This window comes from Ambystoma mexicanum, chromosome 7q (assembly GCF_040938575.1).
Source record: "Ambystoma mexicanum isolate Mex_15411 chromosome 7q, UKY_AmexF1_1, whole genome shotgun sequence".
Classification (NCBI taxonomy): Eukaryota; Metazoa; Chordata; class Amphibia; order Caudata; family Ambystomatidae; genus Ambystoma; species Ambystoma mexicanum.
Window position 1 is genome coordinate 412860608 of NC_090941.1, and position 19015 is coordinate 412879622.

Consider the following 19015-nt stretch of genomic DNA (forward strand, 5'->3'; position numbering starts at 1 on the left):
CAGGGGATGAAGAACCTAATCGGGCAGATGAAGTTTTGCCTGACCCCCTGGAGAAGGGTAAGGGGCAGTATTTGCAGGCAAATATATCAAGAAAGAGGACTTAAAGGTTGTGTTGGAAGATATCTAACTTTAACCTTAAACTCCCTGCCGCCTCTACTCCACCAGAGAAGAAACTGTTCTGACAATTTAAGGATCTACCTCCTGCTTTGTTTTTCTTTCATGTGGATATGGAGCATGATGGCCTTAACAAATGGAGGGATACAGAGGACCTCTATTTTTCTCATTCTTTTGTTTAAACTATAAAGCACGGAGAGGTTGGATGACAAGTACCCGGGCATGTTAAACTGGATGATCAGCCGGAAGGCCTGATTAGCAAGCACATTTTTATGCCGGAAGAGACAACACTGGCAGATCCAGTTGACGAAGATAGATGAGGTCATTTAGAGGATGCCTCATTCTCTGGGCAAGGTCATATTACACCTTTGATGCCCAGTCTTTATTGCTGCATTTGTGGTTACTGTTTGCTGCTGACTACGATAGAGTGGATATTGTGCCTCTCTTGGAACTTATTTTGACTCACTCCAGTGCATATCAGAAATAAAGTATAGTACAATGAATAGGCCGTTTCCACAGGCATTTCAATGATTGCAGCCAGAAGAGTCTGTGACTCTGAAACTGGAAAGTGGACACGGCCAGGAAAATAACCAAGTTATTATTTTTAGACCCTTGTCTGTTTGGGCTTCAGACATATTTGTTTCTAGAAGAATTGTATAGTGACTGTAAGTAAGATCTGACTTATGCGGGCCGAGGAAGATCTTTTGAATCAAGACCATTGGCTTGAAGCACATCAGTACAAGCAACTTTCTGATGTAGGGGTTGCTTCTGGGGCAGGCAAAGGGGACCAGCAACTAGAGGAAATCCTTTAGCCTCGGCTCCACCTACTCTAGCAATCCCCATGTTACGACTATCCAGTGGGGGTGTGTAATAATTATACAAATTACAAGGAATTTGAATACACCGAAAGGTTACCTTAGAGAAACACCAGTCGTTCTCCCTCCTATGCTTCCTTCTTCAGAAATGGTTCCGACAGGGGTAGAGAATGAGTGCCTCCCTGAGACCCTTCCTCCGCCTTCAATACAAGGATTAAGGAGGGGAAGGACCCCAGGGAAACCCTCTGGGGATGAAAACCCTGTGTCGACGGCCACTGGATACTTGTCGTCTGTCTGGAGAGGTCTTTGGTACCCAGACTATCCGCTGGAGGGTAGCCATCTGGATAAAGACAGAGGAAAGTGGTAAGTTTAAGAAGGGTAAGTAGAAGGAAAAATATGGGTAGAGAAGACGAGGAGTACCTGATTGGAAGGGGGATACGACTTATCAGGCTATATTGTAGGTCTTCCGATGAGACGCGGATAGGAGTAACCTCAAGGGCGTCCCAGGAATAGAATGATTCTCAAATCTCAATGCTGCGGATCGGACCCCGCATATCCCTGCTTCTGAATAGGTGAAATAATATCAGGTGTCAATTCTGGTTCTTCTTCTAACCCTCAATATACTAGGGACTGACTATCAATTCTCACGTACCGCACGCCAGGGAGGAATTCTCACTAGTGATCCGATCAGTGAGGTTCAGCTCGTAACGAGTGTGGCTGAGAGAGTACACTCGAGTCTCTGATGTCGTGCAAGAGTTGGGAGAAGGAGTCAAGTCTAAAACAGGTGAATGAAAGGGTAGAATTACACAGAAGGAATGACAAACAAACTAGTATGCAATAGATCCTAGTATCGAACTCACGAAGCGCTGTTGTGGAAGAGTAGCAAAGCATCCGCGCGTTGTCCGCAGGAACAGATGAACCGGCTCCGGAGCAGGGGGGCGGTCCTTCCACCGCAGGGCCTTGGTGTAAGTCTAGACCCACACCATCCGTAGCGGCGGCCATCTTGGGAGTAAAGATGGCCGCAATCCATCTAAGAGACCATCTATGCCACAGTGACCATGGTCTCCGCAGGGGCGTGACAGTATGCCCCCTCCGAAGAGCAGGGGCCCACGGCTTCCCCGGATGGTTACGGAAGAACCAGCGAATAAGAGCCGGTGCATGCACGGCAGAGGCAGGTTCCCAGGAACGATCAGCAGGAGAATAACCTTGCCAGTCAATCAAAAACTGAAGGCGACCTCGAAAGATACGAGAGTCACAAATATCCGCCACTTCATATTCAGGACCTGACGGGGTAGATACCGGAGGAGGGTGAGTATTCCTTAATCTTGAATACCGATCATACACATCTTTCTTCAGTTGGGACACATGAAACACGGGATGAATCCGGGACCAAGAAGGGGGAAGCCTGAGTTTGAAAGCAGAGGAACCCAACTTCCGTAGTATGGGAAAGGGTCCGAAATATTTAGGAGACAGCTTGGACGGGACCAGATGCCGTGGTAAGAAACGAGAGGCCAGCCACACCAAATCACCCATCTTCAGGGAGGGCGCTGGAGAACGGTGTTTCTCCGCAAACCGTTTGACTCTATCCTGAGCCTCAAGTAGCAAAGATTTGGCCGCCAAATTACCTGTCTGGATAACTTGAAGTAGGTTATCCACATCTGGAAATCGTGTTGAAGAGGGAAGGCCAGTAGGAAAACAGGGAGGGTGAAATCCATATGAGCAAAAAAAAGGACTGGAACCCAGAGCGGAATGACGGGAGTTGTTGTAGGCAAACTCCGCCAATGGTAATAGAGAAACCCAGTTGTCCTGTGAAGCTGAGATGTAGCAGCGCAAATAGCCCTCCAATGTCTGGTTCAGTCGTTCCGTCTGGCCGTTAGTTTGAGGATGGAAGCCAGAACTCAATGCTCGGGAGATATTAAGGCTCTTACATATCTGTTGCCAATAACGTGAAGTATATTGGGAACCACGATCGGAGATGATAGTTTCTGGAAGCCCATGGAGCGTAAAGATCCGTGAAAGGAACATTTTTGCCATCTGAGCTGCAGTGGGAATGCATGCTAGAGGAATAAAGTGTGCCATCTTCGTAAAGTAGTCGATTGTAACCATGATTACTGTACAACCATCTGAAATAGGGAGTTCGACTATGAAATCTGTCGAAATTATCTGCCAGGGTCGATCAGGAATCGGCATCACCGATAGGAGACCCACTGGGGCCGACCAAGGGGTCTTTGTTTGTAAACATATGGCACATGCCGAAACATAGTCTCTGATATCTCGGCCCATCTTTGGCCACCAGAAATGGCGTTGAATCAATTCCTTGGTATTAGCCATACCGCGATGCCCTGCCATCTGAGAATCATGACAGAGTTGAAGTACCACTCTTCTTAATTCTTCGGAGGGAATGAATAACTGTTTGTTTCTATAGAAGCATCCTTGAGATGAGTTAAGCATCCAGAGAGCAGCAAATCGAGGATTGGTCTGTATAAATCGAGAGGTCTCAATAGCCACCGGTTGAAGAAAGGTGGTGATTTCCTGCAAAAATCTGGCTTTGGGAAACAAGAGTTCGGAATGGAAAGGAGTGGTAGAATTGTAATCCTTTCTGGATAATGCATCTGCCTTGAGGTTGACTCTTCCTGGTATGAAGGAGAAGACGATATCATAGGGTGAAAAAAAATGGGCCCAACGAGCTTGGCGACTATTTCGTGTTTGAGAGTATTGTAAGGCTCGGAGATTGCTGTGATCGGTCCGTACTGCGATGGCATGTTTGGCCCCTAGTAGCAGATGTCGCCACTCCTCAAAGGCTCTCTTAATAGCTAATAATTCCTTTTCGAGGACCGAGTAATTGATCTCTGAAGGTGAGAGTTTCTTAGATAGATAGGCCACAGGACACTCGTCTCCTTGTTCAGTTCATTTTCTTGAAGTAGAACGGCACCTACCGCATGGTGCGAGGCGTCCGATTATACAATGAACTTCTTGTTTTGGTCAGAGGTGAGGAGTATAGGTTCCTTGGTGAAATCTTCCTTGAGACTCTCAAAGGCTATTTGAGCCCTGTCTGACCAAAAGAACTTTGCATTCTTCTTAAGGAGAGCCGTCATAGGGAGGATCTTCTCCGAATAGTGGGGAATGAAGCGCCTATAAAAGTTGGCGAATCCCAAGAATCTCTGCAGATCTTTAACACACAGTGGAACTGGCCATTCCGTTATAGCAGAGATCTTCCTGGGATCCATGGCAACTCCCTCGGCGGATAGTATGTAACCCAAATAGGTGTAGGGTATTTTGTGGAGATTTGGGCCTGACGGTATTTTATTACCGCCGAAAAATAACTTAGCAATAATCACTCTTTGTATTCAGATTTGGCCATGTGCAACAATAATACAATGGACATGCATTATTTCAGCACCCAGACCTGCATATTTGGTATACGTGGTTGGTGGTATTTTGGTGAGCATAATTCCCTTGTTTTATTTGTGGCCCCAATGTCCAGAATCCCTTATCTTTGCTTAGATTTTTCGTGTGATCACTAGAGAGACCTCAGACCTGCATTCTAGGAATACCACATTTTCCAGTGATAGTGTTGGTGTGCCACCATGGGCGAACTCACTGACTTATTTACGACAGAGAGCTATATATGGTAATCTTGTGGTAATTTCCACTACCTTATGTACGGTAGGGAGCTATGTTCTGAGAGTCTCTCTTCCCGTTGGCTCATGTACCTCCAACGAGCTATGCTACAGTCACTCACAATTATTCATACTGATTCTGACATGCACACATCTGTCTTAAAATGACCATTGCACTGTTTAAAAATCTCCCCACATCATCGGCATTGTAATGGTAAATAGAAAATACACCACCCGTCTGTTTTCAAATATTTTTCTGTATTATAAAAGTTGCATTTAAACACGATCTCATTCTTTACAGAAATAAATAAAATGGTACAGTAAAAGCATTGTCTATGACACACTGCAAAGAGCGTGGCGGAGAACAGAACTCAAATTGCAACATTGGTATTTGATTAAGACACGCACAGGAATCCTACACTGACTGCATATTACCGTACACACTCAGCTCCCACACTTCTCATTACCTTATCTTTTTAGTTGTTCTCTTTGGCTGTTCTCTTTGTGAATGTGACTCCCTTGAAGATTAACTCCAGCAAAAAGGAACGCTTGCCTTCTCAAACCGGGGTCATTGCCTGGAATTCTCAGCTTTTGCAGATAGGAATGCCTCAGCCAGTGGAAAGGTCCTTCTTTCAGCTCTCCCCAATCTCGACTGCAGCAGGACACAGGAATCTGCATTCAGTCAGGAGCCCCACAGCCAGGTCTTCTCCCCAGTAGTGCAGAAAAATGTCTCCTGTCTTTTTCCCCGTTACTGCCCACTAAAACTTTCCTCTCAGCCCTCTGTATGACGTGTCCCAATGAAATCCATCATCTCTCATCCTCCTACTCTTCAACAATAGCTTCGCTTATACATTTGCAATTGTTGCAAATCTGACTTCCTTCTTCCTGCAGTTACTGTGCACAAAAACACGGAGAATCAGGCAGAGAAGAGAAGAAAAAAAAATCTGCACACACATTTAAATGGTTTTCAGAGTATGCCTAATTCTGCAGTGGAGAACACATTTTATTAGTGGGTTATGTTAAATAAGGTTTTATTAGTCAGGTTAATGGTTAATAGGTTAGCTGTTAATTTTCAAATGTGTCTCTCGCACCATAGGCATTTCAGGTGAAAAATAGTGTGCATTTTTAAATGAGCACGTGTGCTTTTAACTGTAAAAATAGATTTGCATCTTATATGTTAAAATCGTTTTTGACTGAATAGCCTGTCTTTCCTTGTTAATCTGCTAACCCATATAGCAATGCACCGCACCCTTGTGGTGGTGGTGCTGCAAAAAAAATGTGCTACTTGTGCAGTAGTGCTGTACTCTGTGCTGTTTGCTACCTGTGTAGTAGTGCTGTACTCTGTGTTGTTTGCTACCTGTGCAGTAGTGCTGTACTCTGTACTGTTTGCTAAATATTCTTACATATACCCTCCTTTTGTTTTTAGAACTTGGCTATAATCCAAGCCAATTCCTAAAAACAACTTGTTCTTTTTTTTTTTTTACAATATAGCAATCCAGCAAAATGAATATTCATGTGCATCAATGAAAAATTTGCAATCAACATTTCATCTGAGTCCATCAGTTCATAAAATGTTCCACATTTGCCTTCTCAGTTGAAGTGGCATTACTTTAAGTTTAGATTTTCCAAGTCAATTAAAAACAAAGAAATAAAACAACTAACTAAAACAAATAATTAATATAACAAATTAAAATAAATAATTAAAATAATAAATACGTGGAACTCCATATGTCAGTACTCTTGTCCGCTTCTGACACGTCCCGACCAGCGATGTTATTCGGTTCATTCAAGTACGCTTTCATCTTGGCAATCTTGAATCCACAGTAGGCATCTCTTTTGGCATCCCAGTTATTTTGTCTTCACCTCCACCTGGAGGCAGGCATCTTTTGGTCTTCATCCAGGGGACTCCAGGACTCCATCGTCTCCCGTGGCCTCTGATCCCGGAACCTCCGACCAAATAATGTTAATTGTCTAAATCAAAATAGAAAATAAACAGATTAAGTACATAGCACAATACTAACTTCATCCTTTTGCCAAAAATAAAACATGCTTGGTAAAAATATTTCATTTTTTTTTTTCTGAAATTAAACACAAGTTAAAAGAAAACAAGCAGATATTCAATATTTAACACACTTTCTCTCTGCACACCAACCATGAGCTTCCATTATATGTGCATTTATTTATTTATTTATTTATTTATTTATTTATTTATTTATTTATATATTTTTACATATATTACAGTGTTTATGTGCCATCATAACAATCAACTTTTTTTTAACTTCTTTGTCACTGCCTCCTGATTACACCCATTTATTTTCTCAAGGGACTCTATCTGTTTCTACATGCTCAAGCTGCCTGATCTCATGCCTGGGATGGCATGGTTTGATTTGATTTACATGGACAAACTGCTCTATTGCTGTTTCACCTTCATTTTTCAAAATTTTATACACTACAGGAGAGACCTTATCTATAATTCGAAATGGCCCCTGCCAGGCCGCTAGAAATTTAGAATTTTTCTGTTTACTTTTTCCAAAATGAAACTTGTACACCTGATCCCCTACACTGTATTCCTTTACTGATGTCTTTTTATCATAATATGACTTTGCACTGTCAGCAGCTCTTTCCAGATTTCTCTGCACAAAAGCAAATGCATGTTGCAAATGCCTCCTCAGTTCATCAATATATTCATGAACTGTGGATGCACTCACTAGAGTTTGCTCATGTGTTCTGTATAGTAGGTGTTGTGGTAACACCATTTTCCTACCTGTCAAGACCTCATGGGGGCTAACACCTGTTGCTTTGGCAGGAGTCGACCTGATTGCCATCAGAACCAACGGTAAACGTAAATCCCAGCTGGAACCTGCTTCTGCCACAAATTTCTTTAAAATATCCACAACAGACCTATTGCTTCTTTCAACTGTACCTGAAGACGCCGCCCGATATGCGATATGTAGTTTCCTTTTTACACCTAGTATTTGCCATACCTTACTCATTAGAGTACTTGTGAAATGACTTCCTCTGTCTGACTCAATTCTTTGTGGCAACCCAAACCTTGAGAACACATGGTTCACCAGCAATGTGGCTGCTGTTTGCGCACTACAATCTGGTGCAGGAATGCATTCAATCCACTTTGACATCAAACATACCACACTCAAAATATAACGGTGTCCCCTGCTCGACCTTTTTAAAGGACCTACATAGTCTATTTGCAAATCTGACCATGGGAGAGTTAGGCCTCTTTTCATCAATGGTGCTCTATGCATTGGTGAAGCAGGTTTAAATTGGGCGCATACTAGACATCCTCTAGTATATAATTCCACATCTTGGGACATATGTGGCCAGTAAGCATAATCTTTTAGTATTTCTAATGTCTTTTGTGAACCTCTATGGCCTGCAGTTATGGCATCATGTGCATGGTGTAGCATTAGTCCTCTGAATGAAAGGGGTACTACCCACTGTATTTGCCCTGTTATGGACTCTCTAATCATGAGCTCATCCTGTAATCTAATTCGTGTTTTGTTCTTTAATAACACCCTCAACTCTTCTTTTCCCATACAATCTTTTTCTGTTACAGGATTTTGTTCAGGATCTATCAAATGATTATAATAGATTCCCAAAATTTGATCATTCTTTTGTGCCTCAATCAAATCTTGGTCTGGCGTGTCATGACTCCACTGCACCACCGGTTGATCTACCTCCTTTGGTGCTTTAGAACGTGTGACTGCATCAATTTGTATTTCACCCATTAAATAATCAATAGGTAGCAATTCTCCCATCACAGCCCCAATCTTAGCCAGATGGTCTGCCTTATCATTTCCCTCCTTATCCTCTCCTGGTGTTTTTAAATGCCCACGAATTTTTCTCCAGTATATTGTTAAATTATTTTCTGACACCAATTTGTCTATGGCTTGTATCATTTTTCCATGTTTAAGTGGCTTTTTGTTGTATGAAACCATGCCTCTTGCTTTCCAACCAGGCAAATACTCCACAAAGCTATTCCGTGCATAGTCAGAATCAGTCACCAGGACAATTTCACTGAACTTTTTATCAACTGCAGTAGCAATTGCTTTATAGATGGCTGCCAATTCCGCCACCTGACTGCTCCTATCTCCAATCCTCATCCCTATACTAGGAACGCCTTCACATTTCAACCAGACATTTCCTATTCCTGCCACTAATTGTTTATTATTGTCATTTTCAATGTGAAAAGCACAACCATCCACATATACAGTTGCCAAATCCTTGCATGTTTTTTCATCAAAAGCTTTGTGTGATGATTGTTCAAATTCCTGCAAACTAGTTTCCACTTCCATTTCATTTGGTATTTGTTCAGCTGCACAGTCATGTAAGTCAGCTAACCCTTGAGCAATTGGGCTCTTTTTATTTTGTCCATATCTCACTTCTACGGGAAAACCTTGTAATGCCAGCGTCCATGAAGTGATTCTGGATTGCGCTAGATTGCCTGATCTAATTCTTTTACTCTCTAAAAATTGCAAAGGTTGATGATTTGTTTCAATAATCACCTTTTCTCCCTGAACAATGGGGCGGAAATGTTGTAGCGCCCACACAGTGGTTAATAGGGCCTTTTCACATTCATTAAATTTCATTTCAACTTGGGAAAATGCCTTACTTGCATATGCAATGGTTTTGTGATTCAAATCGTGTTTTTGTGATAACACTGCTGACATACAATGTTCAGAAAAACCTATTTCTATAAAGAAATCCCTGTCCTGTATGGGGTATGCTAAACATGGTGCCTTTACAAGACATTCCTTCAATCTAGCCACTGCATCAGACTGCTCTCTTTCCCATCTCCAGGGAGTATTTAGTTTAAGCAGTTTAGTCAATGGTTGAGTGATTTCTGCATAATTCTCAATGAACTTTCTGTTATAGCCTGTCATCCCTAATAAACTTTTTACTCCTTTCACATTTTTAGGATCTTTTAATCTTTGTATGGCCTCTATTTTCTTCCTTTGTGGATTTAGCCCATGTTCAGTCATTTCATGCCCTAGAAAGTTCACTTTTTTCTTGCACCATTGTGCTTTTTGCAAAGATACTTTGGCGCCTGCTTTCTGCAATTGGCCAAGTACATGTCTTATTTCATCAAAATGGCTTTTTAGGCTTTCATTTTTTATCAGGACATCATCCACATAAACTATTGTTCCTCTTTCCGCTGCATCCGGCATGGCCTTTCTCAAAAATATGCCAAATTCACTCCCACTATTGATGTACCCGAACGGAGCTCTAAGCCAGGCATATTGAGTCCTGTCAAATGTAAAGGAAAATAAGTGTTGTATCTCCTCTGCCAATGGCACACACCAATATCCAGATGTGAGATCTAACGTGGTAAATACATTTGAACCATGTATCTGAGCTAGGCCCTGATCAATGAATGGTAGTGGCCATCTAGATACTGGTACTCTTTTATTTAACTCTCTTAAGTCTGCACACAGCCGCCATTGACCATTTGGCTTTAACACACCTAAAATAGGCGTATTGGATGTGCTATGAATGGGCCTGATTATTCCCCGTGATTCCAAATTTTTAATAATCTCTGCCAATGATTCTAAACATGCCAGCGGTAGTCTATACTGGCGTACAAACACTGGATTTCTACTACAACCTTCTGGTAGTGTGGCCACATGTAAATCAGTTAAACCACAATCATAAGCATCTTTTGCAAATACATCCTTAAACTCCATAAATATTTCCCTCAGATTGCGTCGATCCTCATCGCTGCCACATGCATCCGCTAAGGAGATCTGCTCTTCTACCATTCTGGAAAATTCTGGAAACTCTTCTGGTAAAGGAATCTCAGCGCTTTCCTCTAACTGTGTGGCTGTGTCTTTTTGTAGAGCTGCCACTTTTAAATATTTTGGCATATCAGCTTCCACTTCAATGGGCTGATTTCCTGTTTCATTTTCATTTAAATTAAATATTATGCAATCCTCTTGATGGCAGCACACTGTCTCATTTGAATCATAAGGATACACAGAATGAATTTTAAATATTCCTTTGGGCTGAGAGTCCAGGTGTTCTGGCAACTCGCCCTTGGCATCTACATATTTTTCAGGAATATTCCCAATCACCATGTTATTTAAATCTGCCGTATAATGTGATTTTTGTATGGCCATTCCTAATGGGGAGTTTTCCTCTAAATGAATATCCTGACAACCTTTATTATTTACCATGATTTTTACAGATCCCTCACCAATGTCTACCAATGGAATGTATTCATAATCCAGGCCTTGCTGTTTTATGGATTCATTCAGGCATACAAATGCATCAGAGCCTTTCATCTGCTGCCCATTTTTGCATTTCAGTGTTACTGCAAACTGTTTTGTAAATGCAAGAATAATAGTATCTTTCCTTATTTGTAATTCGACTGCATAAGGAACCAGTTGTGAACAATGATAAGCCCTTCTTTTGTCTTCAAATTCAGGTGCCGGACCACCTAGGCGTGACCATATTTTTTGATTAAGGAAATCTAACACCATACACATTCTGTGCATGATGTCATTGCCCATGTAAAATTCATTTTGTGTTCCACTCACTATCCATACATTATGGTAAATTGTTTTCTGCCCAATGCTAATTTTAAGCATGCATCTGCCTGCAATTCGGTTTTCAAAGTCTGGACTGTCCAACCCAGAAACATATTGGTTTTTAATCCTAAATTTCGGGATTTCTTCCCTCTCCATAATTTTTTGCAACAATTTCTCATTAATGAAACTCCTTTCATGTCCAAGCGCTAAAGTGGCTTTTATTGTTTTAAGATAATCATTTATACCAACATGAACCCATGGTTGCTCATCTTCCATGTGTATTTCTGCCAGAGTGGTAATGTGTTTTTCTGAATCTGTTTTAGGAACAATATTCTGTTTGCATGTTTTCTCTTTTAAATAGAAACGTAATGTGTGCTCATCTATGGCAGTCTGCCAATCTTTCCTTGGGTCCAAGTATATTTGTACAGGTAGTTTTTCATTGTCGCTCTGATCTTTGTCTTGACACATTAATATAACAGTGACACTAGGTATGCAGCTATTCTGGAGATATACCTCCACAGCATCATTTGTTTTGGCAACGGTGTGACATTCTTTTATATTGCTGTTTTGTGATTTTAGTTTCTTAGGCCTCAATGGTTTTTTGGTTAAGGACCACAGCACTCCATTCACCCCATCTATGAGAGGAGACAATCTTTTCAGGCAATCTGTCCCCATCAGAAATGGAATTTCACAAATAGATGTGATCAATACCTCTTGTTTCATTCTGTGCTTTCCTATTTTTATGTCAACCTCAGTTACACCTATGATGGGCACCTCCTCCCCATTAAAGTTATGCACTGGGCCTTGATTTTCCTTCACTGTGATCTGACTCTGTGGAGGCCTCCCTTCATTGATACTCTTTACCAGCTCCTTGGACATAATTGTGGCCTGTGCGCCAGTGTCAATCATAGCAAAGGTGTGGCACTTTTCTTCTACAGTGATGGGTGCATAATATCTGTCCTCAACTTCCTCTAATACACATAAGAAGTGTGAATTCTTACTGAGTTCAGGGCTCACCTTTCTCAGATCTTTCTCACTTTTGGCTAAGCACATTGGTAAATGAAAAGACATTTTTTCCTCCTTTTTACCCATTTCTGTGCGAGATATTTTATTCATTTCTCCATGTTCAGAGGTTTTTTGGAGTGTGGCCACTGTTCGCCCATCCATCTGGGTAACATCAGAGACCACATTACAACCTTCCAACTGAACATGTGTAACAACATCATTCAGCAATTTGTCATTTTTTAATTCTGTGCATTTGTGATCATTTAGTGTAATACCAGCCCTTTCATCCTCTTCAAAAATATGTGGCTCAAAGAATTTTTCAGGTGATTGACTTGTACCCTCCTTTTGAGTATTTCCTTTTTCTGTCCGTGTTTGGTCATTGTTTTGCTTGCCCAGGGAAGGAGCTATGGCATCCCCACTTACTCCCTGTTCACTGGTATTCCCCATGCATGAGTCATTTTTCTTAAATCTGTTCCTTTGTTCTTTTGGAATTCCTAATGTTTCTTTTTCATTTGTGCAAATCTTTACTGTTTTATTTAGCTCTAAGCTAAACCGTACCTCTTTTTTAGAAATATTTGCACTTTCTGTCACAATTTCATTTATTGGTACTTTCATTTTTAATCCATTAGGCATCTCAGAGTTGTTATGCAAAATTACATCAGAGCAATCTGTCATTTTGGCACTGCGATTATCATGAGTACTTAGTCACTTTTCGGAAGCCCCCCGGTCATTGCTATGGCCATCAGCCCCCTCTTTGGAAGGTTGTTTTTGCGCTGTATAGAGCTTTCCTATTTGCTCAGCTAACATTTTCACTTGGGCCTCAAGGCACTGGAACCTTTCCATCTCTCTAGGATCCTCTTTCTGTGGCCTAGGTCGATATTGGTTGTTTTCCCCCTGATTGGATCTATTCTGATACCTCTCAGGTGATTGATACCGGTTGGGATGGTTTCTGAACTCTTGATTCATTTGTGGAGGGGAGCGGGTTGCACCCATCCTTTGATTATAGTCCCTTGGTGGGGAATCATTGTACTGGCGTGGACTGTAGTTCACGTTTTGCCTCATGTCCTGTCTCTCAGATTGTGGGTACTGGCCCCTATGTTGATTTCCATTATCAGTAAATCGATCCACATATCGGGGCCTATCCTGATTACCATATATCATGGTGCTGGGATCAAATCTGCTCTGTGTCCCCAATGACTGGTAGGGACCATCATTTCTTTGATCTTGATTTTGTCTCTGGTTATTGTTCATACCTGCCATATCAGGCCGATATCCTACCCGGGGTCTATCCCCTAAATACCTAGGGCTGATGTAGCTCTCTCTATTACTAGGATCATGTGTTTGGAACATTGGTACAGGAAATGGCGATCTTTGTTGATTACCCCTTTGTTCAGGTGTCACATTATTTTTACCTTGACTTTGAGCAGACTCAAGGGACATTTTGGCTGACCTGATTTCCATTACTGTGGCTGAGGGTTCTTTATATTTAGGCCTAGTATCTTTCATTTTATCACTTTCTCTACCCTGACAATAGAGTACCTCATATAGCTTTGTGCTTTGATGTACAATCCATTCAAGGGACTTGTCACGGTCAAATTCACGGACCAATTGGGATATGATGTCTTTCTGTAGCCCATAGAAGTATGCAGTTTTAAACTCATTGGAATTTGAGTCAAAAGATACATCAAAGCGAGAGAATGCTCTTTTTAAGTCTTGTAAAAATTGGCGAGGGGATGTATTAGGTCCAGCAGTAATTGTGTACGCGACTTTCTTTGCCTCCTGCAATGACTGAAAAGGAGAAAAATGACGCCTAATTTCTTTTTCAAACTCCAGCCATGTCATATTCTGCTGTTCATTTAATCCCCTTATGATGCTGGCCGTCGGGGCATCTAAAGTTAAATGAAAATATTGTCTGTACTGTTCCCTAGGTATCTGGAGTGCTTTAAAAATGTCATGCACCGCTTCTAAGTGATCCTCAATGCAGCATTCTCCTCCCTTTTTAAATGGTTTGATCAGGGCTTTAATGGATTTCATTATTTTTATGGGGCTACTTGTTGCAATGCATGGAATTGCACTATTTTGTGATTCAATCCTGTTTTCAGGTGTATGAGATTGGTGGCTGCCCCCAATGGGAGTATCAAATCCCCCAAGGGCGCTGCAACCAAGTTCAGTCACCGGCCCAGTCACTGGGGCACTAGCTCTTTGGGCAGAGCTAGAATTCACCTCCACTCCATTGAATGTGGTACCCTGCCGCCTCTCCTGGGACCTGGGAATGCACATTTGCTGTTCTAAGTCCTTACACTTTTTAAGGAGTCTATTGGCTTCATCATGCAAATAATTATTTTCATCACTCATTTTATTAATCACCTCCTGCATATCGCACATTTGCATTTGGCATTCATTGAACTCTTTATTTCTCTTATCTCTTTCTTGAATCATTTTAATCATTTCTTGTTCTGCACTCTGGAGATCACCTTCTTTTTCACAATGTTCTTTTTGTAAAATCTGCATTTCTGAAACAACCTCATCTTTATCCTGCCTAATGTGATCCACTAAGGCTTTTAAGTGTGCCAATTCTTGCTCACTATCTTCAAATTGTTTCTTGCTTTTGGATAACTGAGTATCAAAGTCTCTGCATTTTAATTGCATGTCTTTTTGGCATACATCCAATTCTGCTCTCAACATTTCCTGATTTTTACTTGCCCCCTCTAATTCAGTCTTTAACCTGTTAATTAGCTGAGTATCATTCTCTTGCATTCGCAGGGACTTGTTTAAAATAAACCATATTTTGCCGCATAGCCGTATTAAACAGTCTTTCTCTGCACTTTTATCGGCTGCATTCAATAATCTTGTAAGGCAGACCTGAATTATGCTGCCTTCTGCAAAAATATTGTCTAGTTTTTCTTTCTGCACCTCACCCTGAATGCGGTTACTCCATTCTAACGTGCTATTCGAAGACCAATTCCCATGTGCAAATAACTTTGCCTCTAAATATTGCACTAGATCTGAGAATGTGGTTTCCCTTTGTGACATTCTGAAATTCGTTTTTAGTGGCACACTGCTATTATAAAATGGGTTCCCTTTAATGTGCAAATGGCAGTGTGAGACACACTTGCCACGCCCAGTAGGTACTCTCTGATCACTTTCCCGGCCTGCAACGCACCATAAATATGTAGGGTATTTTGTGGAGATTTGGGCCTGACGGTATTTTATTACCGCCGAAAAATAACTTAGCAATAATCACTCTTTGTATTCAGATTTGGCCATGTGCAACAATAATACAATGGACATGCATTATTTCAGCACCCAGACCTGCATATTTGGTATACGTGGTTGGTGGTATTTTGGTGAGCATAATTCCCTTGTTTTATTTGTGGCCCCAATGTCCAGAATCCCTTATCTTTGCTTAGATTTTTCGTGTGATCACTAGAGAGACCTCAGACCTGCATTCTAGGAATACCACATTTTCCAGTGATAGTGTTGGTGTGCCACCATGGGCGAACTCACTGACTTATTTACGACAGAGAGCTATATATGGTAATCTTGTGGTAATTTCCACTACCTTATATACGGTAGGGAGCTATGTTCTGAGAGTCTCTCTTCCCGTTGGCTCATGTACCTCCAACGAGCTATGCTACAGTCACTCACAATTATTCATACTGATTCTGACATGCACACATCTGTCTTAAAATGACCATTGCACTGTTTAAAAATCTCCCCACATCATCGGCATTGTAATGGTAAATAGAAAATACACCACCCGTCTGTTTTCAAATATTTTTCTGTATTATAAAAGTTGCATTTAAACACGATCTCATTCTTTACAGAAATAAATAAAATGGTACAGTAAAAGCATTGTCTATGACACACTGCAAAGAGCGTGGCGGAGAACAGAACTCAAATTGCAACATTGGTATTTGATTAAGACACGCACAGGAATCCTACACTGACTGCATATTACCGTACACACTCAGCTCCCACACTTCTCATTACCTTATCTTTTTAGTTGTTCTCTTTGGCTGTTCTCTTTGTGAATGTGACTCCCTTGAAGATTAACTCCAGCAAAAAGGAACGCTTGCCTTCTCAAACCGGGGTCATTGCCTGGAATTCTCAGCTTTTGCAGATAGGAATGCCTCAGCCAGTGGAAAGGTCCTTCTTTCAGCTCTCCCCAATCTCGACTGCAGCAGGACACAGGAATCTGCATTCAGTCAGGAGCCCCACAGCCAGGTCTTCTCCCCAGTAGTGCAGAAAAATGTCTCCAGTCTTTTTCCCCGTTACTGCCCACTAAAACTTTCCTCTCAGCCCTCTGTATGACGTGTCCCAATGAAATCCATCATCTCTCATCCTCCTACTCTTCAACAATAGCTTCGCTTATACATTTGCAATTGTTGCAAATCTGACTTCCTTCTTCCTGCAGTTACTGTGCACAAAAACACGGAGAATCAGGCAGAGAAGAGAAGAAAAAAAAATCTGCACACACATTTAAATGGTTTTCAGAGTATGCCTAATTCTGCAGTGGAGAACACATTTTATTAGTGGGTTATGTTAAATAAGGTTTTATTAGTCAGGTTAATGGTTAATAGGTTAGCTGTTAATTTTCAAATGTGTCTCTCGCACCATAGGCATTTCAGGTGAAAAATAGTGTGCATTTTTAAATGAGCACGTGTGCTTTTAACTGTAAAAATAGATTTGCATCTTATATGTTAAAATCGTTTTTGACTGAATAGCCTGTCTTTCCTTGTTAATCTGCTAACCCATATAGCAATGCACCGCACCCTTGTGGTGGTGGTGCTGCAAAAAAAATGTGCTACTTGTGCAGTAGTGCTGTACTCTGTGCTGTTTGCTACCTGTGTAGTAGTGCTGTACTCTGTGTTGTTTGCTACCTGTGCAGTAGTGCTGTACTCTGTACTGTTTGCTAAATATTCTTACATAGGCCACTCTATCCTTGTGGAATTCACACTTGTCTAACTTGCAAAAAAGATGATTCTCCTCTAGTCTCTGCAAGACTTCCTTCACATGTCGGATATGATCAGACATGGAAACTGAGAAGACCAATATGTCGTCTAAATAGACAATGACGGTATGTAGAAGAATATCCGAGAATATGTGATCCATAAAACCTTGGAAAACAGCTGGGGCATTGGAAAGTCCGAATGGCATCACTTTGTATTCATAGTGGCCCAAGGGAGTACGAAAGGCGGTTTTCCATTCATCCCCCGCGCGGATTCGGATAAGATGGTAAGCTCCGCGTAGGTCTAGCTTGGTAAATATCTTGGCACCCTTTACTGCCTCAAGAATATCCGAGATTAAGTGCATCGGGTAGCGATCCGGAGTGGTGATCTTGTTCAAACCCCGATAGTCTACACATGGTCTGAGTTCTGTCGAATCCTTCTTAGGGATAAAGAACAGTGAGGCGCCGGCTGGAGAAGTGGATTCCTGAATGAGGCCGTTATGTAAATTCTTCTGGAGATACTCCTTTAGGACTTCCCGTTCGCGCGCTGATAGTATATACATGCGCCCAAAAGGGATTGGAACATTAGGATCAAGTTCTAGGGCGCAATCATCTCTACGATGGGGAGGTAATTCAGCGAATTCTGAATCGGAAAATACTACTTGAAATTCTTGGTAGTCAGGAGGAATCTCCTGGATGTTATGTAACACTGAAGTAGTCCAATTCCTTTCTTGGACGGAGTGTGTGGAACGGAATCCCAACGCTCCACCAGAAAGGCAATGAGTAAGGCAATGTTCCGATCCTAGAAATATTTTGCCGGCCTTCCAATTGATGTATGGATTATGGGATCTAAGCCACGGTAACCCCAATATCAAGGGATAATGTGCTGTGCGAATGACATCGAATACGATAGTCTCTTGATGAGATGCAATCTTCATTTGAATAGGTCTTGTTTGTTCCCTGATAGGACCAGAAATCAGTGGACTTCCATCCACAGATTCTACTGGGACAGCAATGGTCTTAAGGGAGCATGGTACATTCTTGCCGTTCTTCCAATGGGTGTCTACAAAATTTCCTGCAGCTCCGCAATCAATCAATGCGGGAACCAAAATTGGTTCGGAGGTGCCCCATTCCATTGAAACCTGTATGACAATCATGGGAAGATCGGGTGTGTCTGTGACTTGAGAAGTTAAAGACATGGTTGAGGAACCTGTTATTGGCTCCCTAGCCGCGGTTCCCCGTGCGGTTGGGAGAAAGCGTTTCCCTGTCGTTTGGTAGGGGTGATTGGGCAATCCTGTACTGGGTGGTCCTTGGACCCACAATACATGCACAAGCCTTTAGTTCTCCGTCAATTACGTTCTTCCAAGGTGAGTCTACCTCTTGTGATTCCTATCTGCATAGGTTCATCTATTGGGGTCTTCATAGGACTAGGAGGATGCGTAGTCAATGGTCTCATAGAATGATTTCTCCGTCGTTCTCTGAGCCTTTCCTGTAGACGGTAATCCATCTGCATCACTAATGTAATCATTTCCGCTAGGTTGGGAGGTCGGGACACTCTAGACACCTCGTCTTTAAGTTCCTCATTCAAACCCCTACGGAATAGTGTTATCAGAGCATCATCAGCCCAAGAGGTTCCAGCAGCAAGCTGTTTAAAAGAGGTGATATAAGACAGTAGATCCTGTGATCCCTGTTTGAAGTCTAATAATTGCTCTTGGGAAGAAACTGTGATCTCTTGTCTACTAAACATGGACCTAAGACTGTTCAGAAAGGCGGGATAGGAGTCTAGCAGAGCGTTGTTTGTCACGATCAGTGGTGTAGCCCATGCCAATGCCGGTCCAGTCAAGTTAGCTATCATATGTCCCACTTTGTCACGATCATTCTGAAAGAAGGCCGTTTTGAATGAAAACTGGACAGTACATGCTTCGATAAACACTTTAAGTTTGTGGGGATTCCCATCATATAAAC